The 16784-nt window shown below is 37.1% G+C and overlaps 1 protein-coding gene across 1 annotated transcript in view; it reads right to left on the reverse strand.

Annotated features, from left to right (window-relative positions):
• The window catches only part of FGF14 (fibroblast growth factor 14), a 719779-nt gene that overhangs the window by 164769 nt on the left and 538226 nt on the right, over window positions 1-16784 (reverse strand). The gene's annotated exons all lie outside the window — the stretch shown is intronic.

Genomic DNA, 16784 nt, shown 5'->3' on the forward strand with positions numbered 1-16784 from the left:
ACTCTTTCCAACACTATTTTCCAATGAAATTTTCTCCTTACAAAGTTCCAACATATTAGAAACACACTGTAGCTCTCATGACCCACATAATCCAGAAACGGACAATAAAATGGCCAAAATATCAGATCTGTTGTTCCACCTAATTTATTCATCACTTACAAAGATGAATACTTGTATGATAAAACATCGTGCGCTTTGGCCTACTAATTTATTAAGTTGTCATTACATATTTTCAAAATTAAATCCTAAATATCAATTATGTAATTGCAAAATACAACAATGAGCAAAATTCTTGTGCCTATTTCAGTAAGAAAAGCATGTATCTTTTGGTGACAATGTTTAGGATCCAAGTCAATCCATCATTACAATCCCATCTAGAAAAAGCTTTCCTGATTCTATGCTGTGCCAGGGATTCCTGATTTGTGAATGATTTCATTTGCTCCTTCCCAGAACACAAGCACACAGGCAAAGAAGCTGTGTGCTCTGTCTGGGGTGCTCGCGTGTTGCTCAAGTGCCATCTATTCATCACCATCAATGTTATCATCTGTGGCATTGACAGAGGTGGGTGTGTTACTCATCTTCAGACTCCTTGTTGATATGTCAATGACACCAAACACTAAAAGACATACTTACGGTACTTTCAGGAACTTTATTTGTCCTTCTATTAACATAAACATTAGAAAGGAATACACTGCCAGCTGAGAGAGTAAATATTTCCCAGATTATGAAGCAAAGAGCATTTTATGTAAGTTCTTAATGGCTATTGTCATCTAAAGAGGGAAATGTGAGATATTTCAGTTTGTTATCTAAATATGATTCATTTATAACTGTAGATACAGTATTATGTTAAATTTAATACACATATTTAACATGTTCAGCTAAGTCACTATGAAGAATGATTCACTTCTCCTTTCGGAAACTAGAAATGGGACTCCCTGAATTTAAAGAATCTAAAGAAAACTGCTATTTGATTCATTCACAGAATTTTCCACAGTCAGTTAAACCTATAGCAGACCATATTAATTTGTTCTTCAGCTATCATTACATTGTCTGAAATATAGAATTAGCATGATGAAAAGTAGATGTTAAAGAACCAAAGACATCCGTTGAAATTAAAGTGCATTTTTACTAAATAAAATTCAGAATCAAAAGCCTTTCAGCAAAAGTTATATTGCATCAGGATATTGCATTAACCAGGAAAACAAGAATTACACCAGATGTGCCATTTTATCAATTTCTTCAGATAAACAGTAGAGCAGTAAACTGGGAACTTTGTCTGAAAAAATATATTTTCTGGATTTTTTTCATACATTTGCTTTAGAGCCAGGAAGCATTTCTTTAAATGTTTTATGTTTAAAAAATAAGCAGTGGGTGAATTTAGAAAATAACTGCACATGACAAGGACTGATCTATTCATCACCCAGAACTGAGGCTCATGCATTTAAGAAGTAACATTTTGGAGCAAGTATATCACTCATCTTGTCTGTTCATATCTAGAACTACTTAGAGACCTCCACCTAATGGATAGATAGTTGGAAATGATAGTGATAAACACTTTAAAGCTACTTCCATTTAAGGAAAGGTGCAAACATCTGAGCTCTGTCCCCTTTTGAGTTTGTTTTCCAGACATTTGTCTTCTAGCTGCTTCTGGGAGGAGATGGGAGTGATAAAAGTTTTTTTTTTTTTTTTTTTTAATTAATAATCCTCCCTACAGAATCTCCCGAGCAGCAAGGGAAGGAGAAGAAAAGAGGCGCCATTCAGAGATATGATACCTGTGAATCCAAGTAGACATCTACACTTTTAACCAGACAGGAAAAACATTTCAACCAGAGGTTACGAACAGAAAAAAAGAAAAAAATACTCCTGGAAATCAGTGTGAACATTTCATGAAGGATACTGTAGCATTTGCTCTTGAATTCAGTTGCAACCAGTTATATGCATCTCTAAAACCCAAAGTTTCTGCATATTTTATCACCAGGAAGTGATGCCTCTTCACCATTTTTATTTATTAAGGCTTAAAATTTTAGAAAGGCAGTTCATAACATCACCCTTAATGAATCTTAATGACACATATGTCTCTAGAATTCTACAACACAGCCACAGAAATACATCATTTTACACTGGAAAACAGGAGAAGAAATCCTGTCTATGTTTTGTTTAAGCATGTTTTCAAATGCCAAGATATTTAACTTGCTCCTTTAGGAGACGTTTATTGTAAATCTACTTTGTCCCAAGCATTTTGCTAGGAGTTGAGAGGAATTTACAGCCAAAGCAGGTTGCTGTCAATTGTCCACATCATCAGTAAATCAACAGCATGATGTGAGTCCTAAAACAATGAGGCTGTATAAACAGAAAGGTAATATCCAATACTAATGATAACAATAGTAAGAATAATAGCTATCATTTCCTGAGCATACACTTTGGGCCAGAAACGACTCTAAGTGCTCTTTTTAAAAATACTAACTCATTTAATATGCAAAGTGACTTTTTGAGCTAGGTAGCATTATTATCCTCACTTTAAGATATGAAAATGAGGCCGGGTATGGTGGCTCATACCTGTAATCCCAGCACTTTGGGAGGCAGAGGCTGGCAGATCACCTGAGGTCAGGAGTTCAACAACAGCTTGGCCTACATGGTGAAACTCCATCTCTACTAAAAATACAAAAATTAGCCGGGTGTGGTGGCACATGCCTGTAGTCCCAGCTACTCTGGAGGCTGAGGCAGGAGAATCACTTGAACCTGGGAGGCAGAGGTTGCAGTGAGGCCAGATCACGCCACTGCACTCCAGCCTGGGTGACAGAATGAGACTCCATCTTGGGAAAAAAAAAAAAAAAGATAAGCAAATGGAGTCAGAGAGTCACTATGTGATGTGTGCAAGAGCAACACAAAAGGAAATGATGGCGTGAATGTTAAAGCCCCTGTGGTCTGGCCTCTCACGCTGCCCAGGTACCACTCAGCTCTGCTCTAGGTGGGCATCCCAGTGTTCTCAGACCACCCCTGATGCAAACACACAATGAAGGGGTACGAGTAACAGATAGGGTGGGCCTGGGGAAAACCGTGTAAGAAAATGTTTAATCTGAATATGATGAAATGTCATTTTCAACAATTTGTGGGGCTGTCACAAAAACAGGGAGTGGAATTATTTAGTTTTGCCTCAGAAGACAGAATTAGGACAAATGAGTGGAGTGACGCCAAGATGGAACATAAATAAGGACAGTGGTTGCTGTCCCTGTGGTCACTGCTAGATTCCAGGTGCCTAGAACAGAGCCTGTCATATAGCAGGTGCTCGATAAATACATGATTAATATATGAATAAAATAAATCAAAAAGGACAACGAAATGTTCAATACTCTTAGCTATCCTGTGAAAGAATTAACTCTACCACAAAGTAATGTGTTCCCTGTTACTGAAAGTGTTCAAGAAGTTGGATGGTCATTTGCTACAGGAATTGGGAAGGGAATTGCTGCTTTGAAAAAAATCTTGAGGAAAAAAGCATACTTTATTTAAAAAGTGGAAATTTATTATCATTTGAAAGGCACTAGTTTAGGATCCCTGTCTCCCTACCTCGTCCCAACCACCCCACACACACACACATACACACACACACATACACACACACAAACACACACACTAAGTACGGCAAACGCTGTGGCTTTCTTCTTCTTAGGGGCTGGACTATGAATAATTAGTAAGCGAGGAAGGGTGGACATGAGTGAATGAATGGAGAGGAGAAAAGGAAACAGTTTCTTACAAAATTGTTAAAAGAAAACAGACAGACCTTGCTTATTGGAGCAAAAGTTTAAAAACACGGAAACCTATCGTAGTCAAAAGTTTGAGAATATTTTGATACTTCATAAAGCAAACTGTGAGATGTGGAGCTGCAGGCAGGCTAGGGCTATTTTAGAGGTAGTTTAAGCTGGAAGAACATTTGCACTAGATGATGGATTCAACTTTCTTTTCATAGTTTTTGTATTTCAGTTATTTTCTTTCAATTTTAATTTGACTCTATTTCACAAATATAGTCACATAGTCATAGTGTGCTAATTTAACAAGCAATCCCACTGTGTGGACATGTTTTCAGGGTGGAGGGTGGGAGGGAGGAAGAGAAAGAGGCGAGGTGATTCAGAAACAGATCCTCTTTCTGCTTTCCCTCAACTCTCCCAAATGTACATTTAAGTCCTTCACTTAAATTGGATGTATGGTTTGTAGCTTTGGCATCAGACCCATACTTTTAATTTCTAAAAAAAGAAAATGCTGGGAAAGGCACTACTCAGCGCACATTTTGGCACACTCCTTTTGAATGGCATAGGTAGCCACTGAATTCCTTATCCCTAGGGGTTCTATATTTTTACATTCATGCTTCTTGCTCAGTACATGAAGTTTCCCTTTACCCAAAAGCCTTTTTTTGTGTGTGTAACTAATCTGACACAGGCCTCTGGAAAAAAAAAAAAAAAATGCAGGGTCCTGGAGAACCATAGGCCCGAGAAACCTGGAGCTGCAAAGAAGGACAAGATCTGGAAGGTTTGCAGCTAGACCTCAATGAACCAGGTTTCAAATGAACGTCACGAGGAAACCCAAATGCAAAACTTCAAAATACCACACTTGGGAATACCGTCTAACTATCGTATGCCCATGCCTGTTTTTTGTTTCCTTTAATTTTATAGTACAGTTGTACAGTGGATAGAAAATCTAACATTTGAAACCACTTTTAAAATTTCAGGTTATTGCCTCAGGACATGTGTGTGAAAACCAAATAAAAACTCCTCCTTTAATTTCAGCTCTATGAAAAGACAGTGTTAATATCCAAATCTACTAGGAAGTTTAAGGTATTTTCTTCCTTAAAATATTTACAGCTTTATGTGACCATCAGGTTGGATTATATAGAAAACAGCTCAGCACTGAAAAACACTTAATAGTAATTTATTTGATGTCACTGGCCAAGGAAGATGATCATCCTTTAGAAGTAACTCTAAAAATGCTTGCTATGAAGAACAAGCTAGAAGCATCACACTGACTGACTTCAAAATATACTACAAAGCCATAGTAACTAACACTGCATAATACCAGCATAAAAACAGACACACAGACCAGTGGAACAGAATAGAGAGCCCGGAAATGAATCCACACATTTTTGTTCACAAACTCATTTTTGACAAAGGCACCAAGAACACACTTCGGGAAAAGGATACTTTCTTTAATAAACGGTGCTAGGAAGACTGGATATCCATATGCAAAACAATAATAGATCCCTATCTCTCACTATATTAAAAAATCAACTGAAAATGTATTAAAGATTTAAATGTAAGACGTTAAGACCTGAAACTTTAAAACTACTGGAAGAAAACATTAAAGAATTGTCTCAGGACATTGGTCTCAGCAAGAATTTTGGGGTTAAGACCTCAAAAGTGTAAGCAAGAAAAGCAAATATAGATAAATGGGATTATATTAAGCTGACAAACTTCTGCACACCAAGAGAATGAAGACACAACCTACAGAACGAGAAAATATTTGCCAACTATCTAACAAGGGATTGAGAACCAGAATATGTAAGAAACTTGAACAACTCAACAACAACAACAATAACAACAACAACAACAAAATAACAAACCCAATTTAAAAACGGGCAAAGATCTGAATAGACATTCTTAAAAGAAGACATACAAATGGCCAACAGTTATATTTTTAAAATGTTCAACATCACTAATCACCAGAGAAATGCAAATCAAAACCGCAATGAGATACCATCTCACCCCAGTTGACATGGCTATTATCAAAATGAGGAAAATAACATATGCCAGGGAAGATGCAGACAAAGAAGAACCCTCATACAATTTTTGGTGGGAAAGTAAATTAGTACAACCACTATGGAAAACAGTACGGAGGATTCTCAAAAAATAAAAAGTGGAACATCATATGATCCAGCAATTCCACTGCTGGGTATATGTCTAAAAGAAAGGAAATAAGTATATTGAAAAAAAAAAATCTGTACTCTCATGTTTGTTGTATCACTATTCACAATAGCCAAAATAGGGGGGGGTCAATGTCCATCAATGCATGAATGGATAAAGAAAATGTGGTATGTAAATATATTTCATATATATATGTGTATATATACACACATACACACATGCACATATATAATGGAATTTATATAATATACAATGAAATATTACTAAGCCATACAAATGAGTGAAATCCTTTCATTTGCAGCAACATGGATGGAACTGGAGGACCTTATGTTAAGTGAAATAAGGGGCACAGAAAAACAGCTATCTCATGCTCTTGTGGGAGCCAAAAAAATTGATCTCATGGAGATAGCAGAATGGTGGTTTGCAGGGGCTGGGAAGGAGTAGGGGTAAATAATGAAGAAAAGTTATTTAATGGGCACAAAAATACAGTTCAGTTAAATAGAAAGAATAAGGTCTAGTATTTGATAGCACATTAGGATGACTATAGTTAGCAATAATTTACTGTATATTTCAAAAGAGCAGGAAGAAAGATTTGGAATGTTCCCCACACAGAAATTGAACAATGTTTGAGGCAATGGATATTCTAGTTACCCTGATTTGATCATTACACATTGTAGTTATGTATCTAAATATCACACGCCCCAGAAATATGCACAATCATTATGTATCAAAAAATTAACCATAAAAATGTTTGCTATAGATACAAATTGTAACATCTGGTCATTTTAATCCAGGTGGTTAGTGGAAGGGTTTGGAGAGAAACTGAGATGAAATTGAGTCAGAGATGGCCAAGATGTGGATGACAGAATGAAGTACCTTTTTCAAGTAAGGAGATGTCCTCTTGGGAGGAAGTCCAAAGTATTTTCTGAAGAGAGATGGATTTGTAGGCTTTGGGGATAATGGTAGGTGAGGCTGACAGAAGTTTGCAGGCAGCTCTGGGCACACATGAAACTCAAGCTAAAAGTTTGCACACTGAACATTAGAAAAATAGTAAACATATTTTCTCATCTTTTTCTCAAGAAGTGACCCATCAAAGTCACATTTTAGAGAACACTGGGAACTGCTGGTAGGGGCAACCTATTCTTCACACAGCAGATGCTTGGTAAAAATAAATGTTAAAATTTTAACCTGAAAAAGTACTGCACTGTGTTTCTAATTTTCTATTTCTGAAATTTTAAGCTTTTCTGTGAATAATGGTAGCATTTTCTGTGTGCATATACATACATATAAATATATACATGAATATGTGTGTGTGTGTAAAATTTAAAGTTTGTGCTCAAGAATTGGGAGGCTTTTTAAGAAATTATGTGACTTTAGGTAATTCAATATGATTCCTACTGACATTTCCACAGGGGGTTAATTTAATTTTTAATCAAGCTTACTCTGTAGCTTTATGATAGGAGGATATATAACAAGATCATTAATACACAATAGCAAAGCTTTAAATCCCTGTCAACATTTTTCTGAAATGTTTTCATGCAGTTAAATAAATGAGCATCTCCCTGGTCAACTCAAAGGCAGACAACTGTAAAGGACCACGTATTTCCAAGATTACCTTCAGACAGAGTACAACAAAACACTTCTTCAAAGATGCATTTCTTCTTACTTGGGTCTAATGGTGTGAAAGCCTCAAAGGAAGTATTATTAAATGAATTGTGTCCCCCTAAAACTCCTATGTTGAAGTCTTAATGCTCAGAATGAACTACATTTGCAGACAGGGCGCTTAAAGATGTAATTAAGTTAAAATGAGGTCATTAGGTTGCGCCTTAGTCCAATAGGTCTGGTTTCCTTCTAGAAGAGGAGATTAGGACCTCAGACAACTACAGACAAAAGACCACATGTAGACCAAGGGCGAAGACAGCATCTACAAGCCAAGGAGAGAGGCCTCAGAGAAATCAAGCATGCCAATGCCTTAATCTTGAGCTTGTAGCTTTCAGAACTGTGAGAAAACACATTTCTGTTATTGAAGTCACCCAGTCTGTGATATTTTGTTAAGGTAGCCCCAGCAGACTCATAGAGGAACTGCCATTTAAAAAAATAAAGTTCAACTGCCATGTTCACTGATTTAGAGACATAACCGGCTTCACTTCAGAGGACTATGTAGCTAATGATGAGAAAAATCTGAGCTGTAATGCCTGGCTCCCAGGATAGTTTTTGCCTTTTCTCATTCACTACAGTATTTGAAGAAAGGAATTTGATATTCACTCTCTGTCTCAACATTTAAGTACTAAGATACATTTTCTAGATTTTTGAGTTTAATGGAATTGTAGAGCTATTTTATGCCCCTGGTTTTACTCATGTGAAATATAAATAAATGGAAAAAAAACCAGACATATTTATAAACTCAGGTCTGAAGAAATCCATCCATCTCCACATTGGGAAATAGATTGCAAACCACTCATCAAAGCAAAACGTCAAGCTGATGTCTTGTCAGATAAAGGAAAGAACAAGGGAACTTTACTATGTACTTTTTAACCTAGAAATTTCTAACATACATTATTTCCATCTTTAACCTACTCCATGTAACACATGGAGAAAATCTGGATCTGAGAACAGGCATCATCTGCTTAGTATTGTCTGGTTAATGAGAGAGAGAGTTGATTCCAACCTCTACACGTTTCGGGCTCTGAGAGTACTTTGCTTTGCAGTGCTACTTAGCCTACACTCATGCATTTTTATCGCATTCATCTTTATTCAGATGATTTCTTATGCCTTTACACCTGTCAAAACACTGCCCTATATCAAGCCTTAGCTTAAATATCCCCGTTTATGAAATAGTCTCTAATCTCTCCTGTCAAGAACCAGTCTGTATTCCCTAATTATGATATTGTACCAAACCATCTTGGCTGAGTTCTAAAACTCAATTCACTTAAACAATACAAAAGCAAAACCAAACCAAACCAAACCAAAACAAAACAAAAGGCATAGTTCCTTTAGACTAAAAAATGTAATAGTTAAGTTCTGATATAATTTTTCACTTACGCGAGGGCTTCAATACTAGAGAGGAACTGCTTTTCTGCATATTTCAGAGCCTTGCTGAGGAGGTTTGGGTGCTTTTGTCGCATGACTTTCTTTCTTTCTTAAGCAGTCCACACCTGTAGCACACCTCTACATTTAATGTGTGAAAAGCATTTCCTGTTTTACCTGAAAAAAAACATCGTTCTTGGAAAACAGACTAATGCTGACTGCCCAGGACTTGTAAAAACCTTTTTGTCTGCTTTGCTCTGCAGTGAGCCAGGGAGAACCATTTGGGGACCTCTGTTCCTCTAAGTCCCTCCAGGAAAATGAAATCTATAGCTCCTAAGGTCAACCCAGAAAGGCAGAACTTTAAATAAAAATCCTCAGATCTCAGCAAGAACAGCAGAAAATAGGTTACAACAATATGGGGTGTATCCACAATGCTCTACTCTCACGCAACCTCCATATGGGAACAAAATGTTTCACAGTCAGAGAGCAGAATTTACGCTTCTGTACATTCATGGAAGCAGACAGGTCAAGGGGTCCTGTAGCTCAGCATTTCCCTGGCAATGCCACACACAGCAAGATGTCAGGCCCAGAGTCACATGTACTGCTACCTGCCTCGCTCACACATCTGCAGCACTGACTCTGGCTAAGAGGGGATTGGGGGTGGAGGAAGAAAGAACTTGAAATCGGGACAAAGGTGGAGCCAGTTACCCTCTCACCAGATCCCTGAGTTGGACAAGGTATCTCACCTTTCAGGAGCCTTTTTTTTCTTATTGATAAGAAGACAAGGGGAATAATGTCTACCCCATCAAGGTAGGATCACCAAGATCCAGTGGATGGTGGTTTCAGGACTGTTGCCTGGCCCTTAGCAGAGGCTAAGCTGAGGTTAACATTTTTTCTGCTTTTGCTATTTATTTTCACTGTACCTTTTACAGGAAATTAAATTTGAATTCATAGTTCACATCTGTGAAACTGGCAACCATAATACAGAGAGGTGAATACTTTGTGTAAGGAGACTCACTACCCTCTGCTTTGTACCTCTTCTTCTACAAAAGCCCCTGCAGTCCAGTTACCTTGCTCCAAATGCCTGGGCCCTCACATCACATTGGCCTTCCCTCTCTCCAGTTGTGAGGAATATAACCCAATTCCAGATGTGCCCTCTGGAGATGGGCCCTTTGCTCTCAGCGTTCAGATAGTGCCATCCCAGAATACTTTATAGCCGCCACCTTGCAGAAAGCAACCTAATGCCTAGTAATAATACAAGAAGGCATCCTTCTCTTTCTGGTCCTCATAGTCTGCTCTGTATCTTCCCATATGCAGTCACCATGCTGGTTGTAATAACAACAGTAACAAGAATGACAGCCATCATTTAGCCATTATTCACTGTGTCAAACACACTACTAAGAATTTTATAAACATTAATTGACATCATCCTTTGAAAACCATGCAGATCTATTATTAATGCACTAATTTTAGTTATGTAAATACACACACAGATCTCTACATTTCTACATATACACACATATACATATATACATATATATACACACACGCATATAAATATACACATAAAATTAGAAACTTAACCCAATCAGATATTTGATAATGTTCACACAGTTAGAAAGTTGTAAATCTAAGCTTTTGATCCGAGCTGCTGAATATAGTAGGAAGTAATCACACAGTTTTAATTTATTCCATCAATCACAGAGAGAACTTCTGATACATGCTTCAGATGGAGGATATCAGAAATAGAGACAGAAGTTGAGAGATGAGAACTCTATGAATAAATACAGAGAATGAGAGTGTACATGTTAGGGGTAAGAAGATGTAACATAACAAAAAACAAAAAAGCTATCCAATTACGTGGCAGACTTACAGGATAATTGATAAGATGACCAATAGCTAATTTTTAAGATGTCTAGAGTTTGCATAGCAAGGAAAATAAAATAATATGGAATTGAACACAACACAATCCAAAGATGCAAAAGAAGCGTCTTTTTACATTTTTTATTATTTAAAAATGTATCCCTTATCTAAACTCTTAATTTTACCATAAGGAAAAGTGCCTTATATTAAACTTTTATATAAAAAACTTTTGAGACGAAGATTTCCTTGTAGGTTCCCACTGTACATTCTTTGAAAAGTGTTTTAGAAACAAACAAACAAAAAATGGGCCTCATCCTTATTGTTTACCATTTAGCCACATATATTATTTGGGCATCAGAAAGGCCTAGTAAAAACTAATTAAGATCAAGACATTCTTAACTTGATAATTCTCTTAACAGCAGAGAGGAAATCCCTGTGCCTTGTAATTACATGGGCCACTGAACATGTGAAGTAAAAGGAATTAAACTTGTCATGACTCACTACCATGTCCCCAAAATACCCCAAATCCAGTGTTATATGGCTAAAGGGAAAATGAATTTGCAGAAAACAAAGAGGTAGTTTGTCCCAAATCCATCCTGAAATCTCCAGGAACAAAATCGAACATTTGACAGCAGGCTGGCCTCCCCACAGTGTGCCGGGAAAACAGTGGGGTTCAGTTGCCAATGAGCTATGTGATTTAATGTAAGTCACAACCTCTCGAATTTCTCTGAAAGGTGGACATAACAATCTCTGTCCAACTGACAGCACAGGATGCCACATGAATCTCATATGTTATTTTAGATAAAGCGAGGAGCATCACCATGGAATGAGGATGGAAAAGATGGCCAAGTGTCCAAATCTTGGGAGGTCTGCTAATTATATAAAAAATGAATTGCATCCTAAGAATAGTTGAGGTCAATAGATTAAAGCAGACAGTGGCAAGATCATATGTAGACAGGTGAAGTATTGCTGTGGTCACTGGATGTTGGGTACGATGCATGCAGTTATAATGCCATACCCATGACCCTGCAATAGATGCCAGATCCTTTCTCAGAGGCTGGACCATGACAAGGACATAATTGCAAGAGTAATGTAGGAGGCAGTATGGTAGGATTTTAAGAGAGGCTTGCTCTCTGCGTGGGCTGCCTGCTATTGAAAGCCAGTCTTTGCACCTTTTCAAATGGCTAGTTCCTATTCATCCTGTCATCAGCTCTCTGTCCATGATCTCCTCTGGCAGATTTTTCCTGCTCCTGCACCTTGAACTGCATGAAGTCAGCCTGTGTGGTACCATCACGATATTCTGCAGCCAAGTGCCACTATAGCATTAAGTATAATGTATTGTAATTATGTGTCCGTGTGATTGCTTTGCTTTGGTGGAGAGAACAATGACTCCCTAAAAGCACCTACATTCTTATACTTGAAGTGTGTGACAGTGTTACATGACATGGCAGAAGGGTCTTTGCATACAAGATTAAGTTAGGGACCATGGCATGGTGAGATTATCCTGGATTATTTGGGTGTGTCCAGTATAATAACAGGGTTCTTAAAAGGAGAGTGGAAGAGAGAGGTGACTATGAAATAATTATCAGAAAAATGCAACATTGTTGACCTTGAAGTTCAAGGAAAGCACCACATGCCAAGGAATGTAGATGGCCTCTAGAAATGGAAGAAGGCAAAGAAATTGATTCTTTTCTAGAGCTTCCAAAAAGGATCAGAGCCCTACTGACAAGTTGATTTTAGCCTGGTGAGATCCATGTCAGAATTTTAGCCTACAGAACTATAAGATAATCAGTTTATGTTCTTTCAAGCCATGAAGTTTGTAATGACTTGTTGTTACAGCAGTGAGAAACCAATACACTTGATGAGATTCTTAGCATCTCAAGGGGCGGGCCTGTGTTTTCTTTGACTCCCAGAGGCATCATCATAGGGCAGGTCCTCTGTGTTAGCGAAAGTGCTTTCACTGAACACAACAGCCCAACCCAACCTTTCCTGTCTTTTTTTTTTTTCCTCCACACTTTTTATCTTGCAGAGATATGGAAAGATATTTAAGAAAGAGTGACAATAATAGCAGGCTTCTTTTGCATTTGGAATAGGCTTTAAAGGTGATTTAATATACCTTAACCCGTTCGAGGTTTAACAGCTCCTGCTAAGATTGGACTGTATCTACATTATGATTAAAATAACTTACAAATATACAAATATGGAAGAGAAGATAGAAAAATGAAAATGGGTAGGTGAGAGAAGAGGTAAAGCTTTAAATTCACCTTTGTGTGATTACTGTCATGATACTTTGTTTAGCTTGCTGGTGCTTCTAATTGAAGAAACACCACCTGTATGGGCCATAGACATAAAATATTAGTGGTACATAGCATCTCAGGAATTATCTATTAGTGCAATGAACTCCCCCGGTCAGGGGAACTGACTGAGACTTATCCTTGTCCTAAGTACAAAGAAGCGGTCTCGGAAACACAAAGTCCTGCCCCGCACCCAGCGCTACAGCTGCGAAGTTGACAAAGAAATTTCCACTCCCATTTTAACCTACTATTTCTGCCAAGAAGCTCTTTATAGCCTGTTATCTTGCTTAACATGTACCCACTGACAGATTTTATTGGTAATTAATGTAGAGTGAGCATCAGATGTGAAACTGAGCTTCTCTAACTTCCTATCACGGTTTGGGACATATAATAAGATTTTCCTTCACTGTAAGATTAAAGAAAAAAAGAAGGAAGGAAGATGAGGAGAAATATACTTAATCGCAATGGTGTCTGTAATTGAAACTGACAAATACATTGTTGCTCTTTATTAGCCACCTTCAACTTTGCCTTTCCAGCACAATTTGCATTTGCATGGAGAAGCAGAGCATGGAAAAAGAAAAAAAATATTAATTCTGCTGTTACCTTAGACAACAAAATAAAACAGATGAAAGCGTTCTTTGCCCTCATTTAAGAATCACATAAAGAATATTAGTTCACCCAATATGGAGACATGTTTCAAATCATTAAATCTGGAACTCTTAAATTATTTGCTGAATATATCCTCAGTAATTCAACTTTTGAGATTCTGTTAATATTAATATCCATTTCTGGACTTCTTTAAATAAAGGTCAAAGTGTGCATCCTTTTCTTGTCATGTTAATGTGGGTATATGCTTCAGAGATCTTACCTGCCATTAAATTCCTAATGACTGTTTGGGAAAGATGATTTTACAAAGTATATTAAGTAACACTTTTAAAGAAATCATTGAATTTTCAACAGTTTCTGAAGTCTGAGAATGTAATCTTCTTACAAATGCCTTTAGTCCTTTATAAGTACAAAGTAAGGATGTCAATTTCAGTGTATAAATCCAGGCAAAGCATAAAGAAATATTTTATGTATTTCTTCTCCATTCCTCCAGTTACTTCCTACTTCTGTTCATTCATTCAAAGTTAATTTTGCACAATAAAAATACTTGTTCTTATTCTAGACATGAATGTAACATGTTGTCTTATACTGAGTAAAGAATCACTCAAAATTTTAAAACCTTTAAAAACCATGTGAAAGATGATTACTCTCATCAGAATGGTCACTGAAGTGCAAACACACCTGCCCGAGAGAAGTAACTTTAAAAAGTTAAAATGTAAGAAAAGAATGCATAAATTGCAATGAATCAACTTTCTATACTTTGCATTAGGAAGTTAAAAAGGGAACATCTGTTGTTTGCTATTTAGAAGACAAAAATGAAGGGAGAGATTTGTGAGAGTTATATGGAGTGCTTAGACATATTCTGTAACAAAAATGCTCTAGTTATTCTCAAGTATTTTTTTACATAAGTACTTTCAATGGTAGAGGAAAGTAAATGGTCATGTTTGCTGGTGAGCCTGAGGGATGGAGTCTCAAAGCATCTGGCAATCGAGAATTTCTTTTGAATCTCGTATTCTACTCAAATATCCTAACAATGATAATCTACTAAATACCTGTTTGGTTTGATATCAAGTATTTAAAGTTACTTAACCATAATTAAAATTGATACTGCATAAAGATATACCAATGGGTTCTCATACCTATGTACTGCTTGGTTCTCCAAGGGTATTCACATCCATTTGCAAAGTTTGTTAGCTAGCAAAAACCTCTCTTCCCTTTCTTTTTAATAATAAGGTAGAGCAATAACAGTTCCTGAATATTTTTCTCATTTTGTGTTCCTATCATCACGTCAGTATCAGCTAAATATCTTGCCTTTTTCTTGCCCCAAATCAATGCTTCCCACACCACCAAGGACAAAGTTTCAGACGACGGCACTCACACTAAGGTGCTGTGGCTTTTGCATTGCATTTGCCTGAACTCCATAGCTCCCTTTTCTATGCTCCCCACTCTGTACATTCCATCTCTCACCTCTCATCTAGCATCACTCCCTGGCTATTACATCACTCCTCAGCAAGCCTATGGGTCATATCCACAGACTTTGTCTTCTAATATTCAGATTTTCTCACAGTGTGACTCCTACTCCACAATGAAGAAACACAACGAGAGGCAGCAAAAGGCTCCAAAGAGGAAACAGTAATGCTTTAACAGAGGGGAATCTGAGTGGAAAGGAAATCCCTTCTTTCCTGTCACTTAGGGATGAAGGAAGAGATGAAAAATAGAATAGATCCTTTCTTACAGTCTCAGATAAGCTATTTTTTGGAGTACATATGTGCACCTACACGCACATAGGCAGACATGTATATCTATGTGTGTGCTTTATCTACAATGATGCAGTGATGCAATACTGTATCAACAGTAATCAATAAAACCAGTTAGGGGAGTTATTTCTCATCAGGCTCTGACAATGACTCACCATGAGACCATAATAGGGGATTTCACATTTTTGGACCTTATCTATGTTTTGGGGTAACTTTATCTACAAAATAAGATGACTGAACTGATAATCATTGAAACTGCTTCTAGGCAAGACATAAGAAAATATACTAGAACATGAATAAGGATAAGAAATATGGAAGTAAATGATGAATAACTTTTATCTTTTTCTCCCAATTCACATTTCCAAACTGATTTATATCAATATCCCTGGAAATTAAATTAGAAACATGGTATGCTAGGATATATATTATTAAGTGTACAGGAGAAGAAAAGGGCTCTGATCAATAGACATGTGGAAAGATTTACCTAGGTCCCCTTTGCCCCTCTCAGCATATGCGCATAGAGCATGACAATTAACAAACACTCTCACATGCGTTATCTCATTCAAGTTTTACTTGTGAGTTAAGCAGAATAGACAGAATTATAAACTTAGTTGAGAAATAAGAATATTAAGATTAGAGCAGCTGAGTCACTTATTCAAAAGCACACAGGCCTAATGTGGAAGAGCTCTGCAAATAGAAGTCTATTTGGGGTGTGGCCAAAGCTGTTAGCAGCATCACAATGAACCACGGGCTTCAGGGAAGAACACTCAGATTTCTTGTTAGGGCTACTCCAGTCTTTGCAGGATGCTTATGGGTAAGAATACATCCGTTGCCCAGAGTTATAGCAGCCTGGAGTAAGAGATATGCTGTTTCCAACCTCTCTTGTGAAGTTTAAGAGCTAAGTCATAATTAGATCCCACCCAAATCTTTATAAGGCACTTTTTCAGGTAAGTTCATAGGTTTTTAATTTTCTGGAAGGTGGTTTGATAATCTACAAGTTTGTTGCTGCCAGGAAACGAACTTGAAAAGTGAAAGAATAACCCAAATTTTACAACAAAAATACTACCAGCTGGAATTATAAATAATGATAAATAAGTATAGGTTGAGCGTTCCTAATTCAAAAACCTGAAACCAAAAATGCTCCTAAATCTGAAACTTCTGGAACACTAACATGATGTTCAATGGTTATGCTCAAAGGAAATGTTCACTGAAGCATTTAGGATTTTTATTTTTAATTTATTTTATTTTTTATTTTTTGGAGACAGTCTTACTCTGCTCCCCAGGCTGGAGTGCAGTGGTGCAATCTCGGCTTACTGCAAACTCTGCCT

The sequence above is a fragment of the Mandrillus leucophaeus genome, unplaced genomic scaffold, assembly GCF_000951045.1.
Source record: "Mandrillus leucophaeus isolate KB7577 unplaced genomic scaffold, Mleu.le_1.0 Scaffold175, whole genome shotgun sequence".
Taxonomy (NCBI): domain Eukaryota; kingdom Metazoa; phylum Chordata; class Mammalia; order Primates; family Cercopithecidae; genus Mandrillus; species Mandrillus leucophaeus.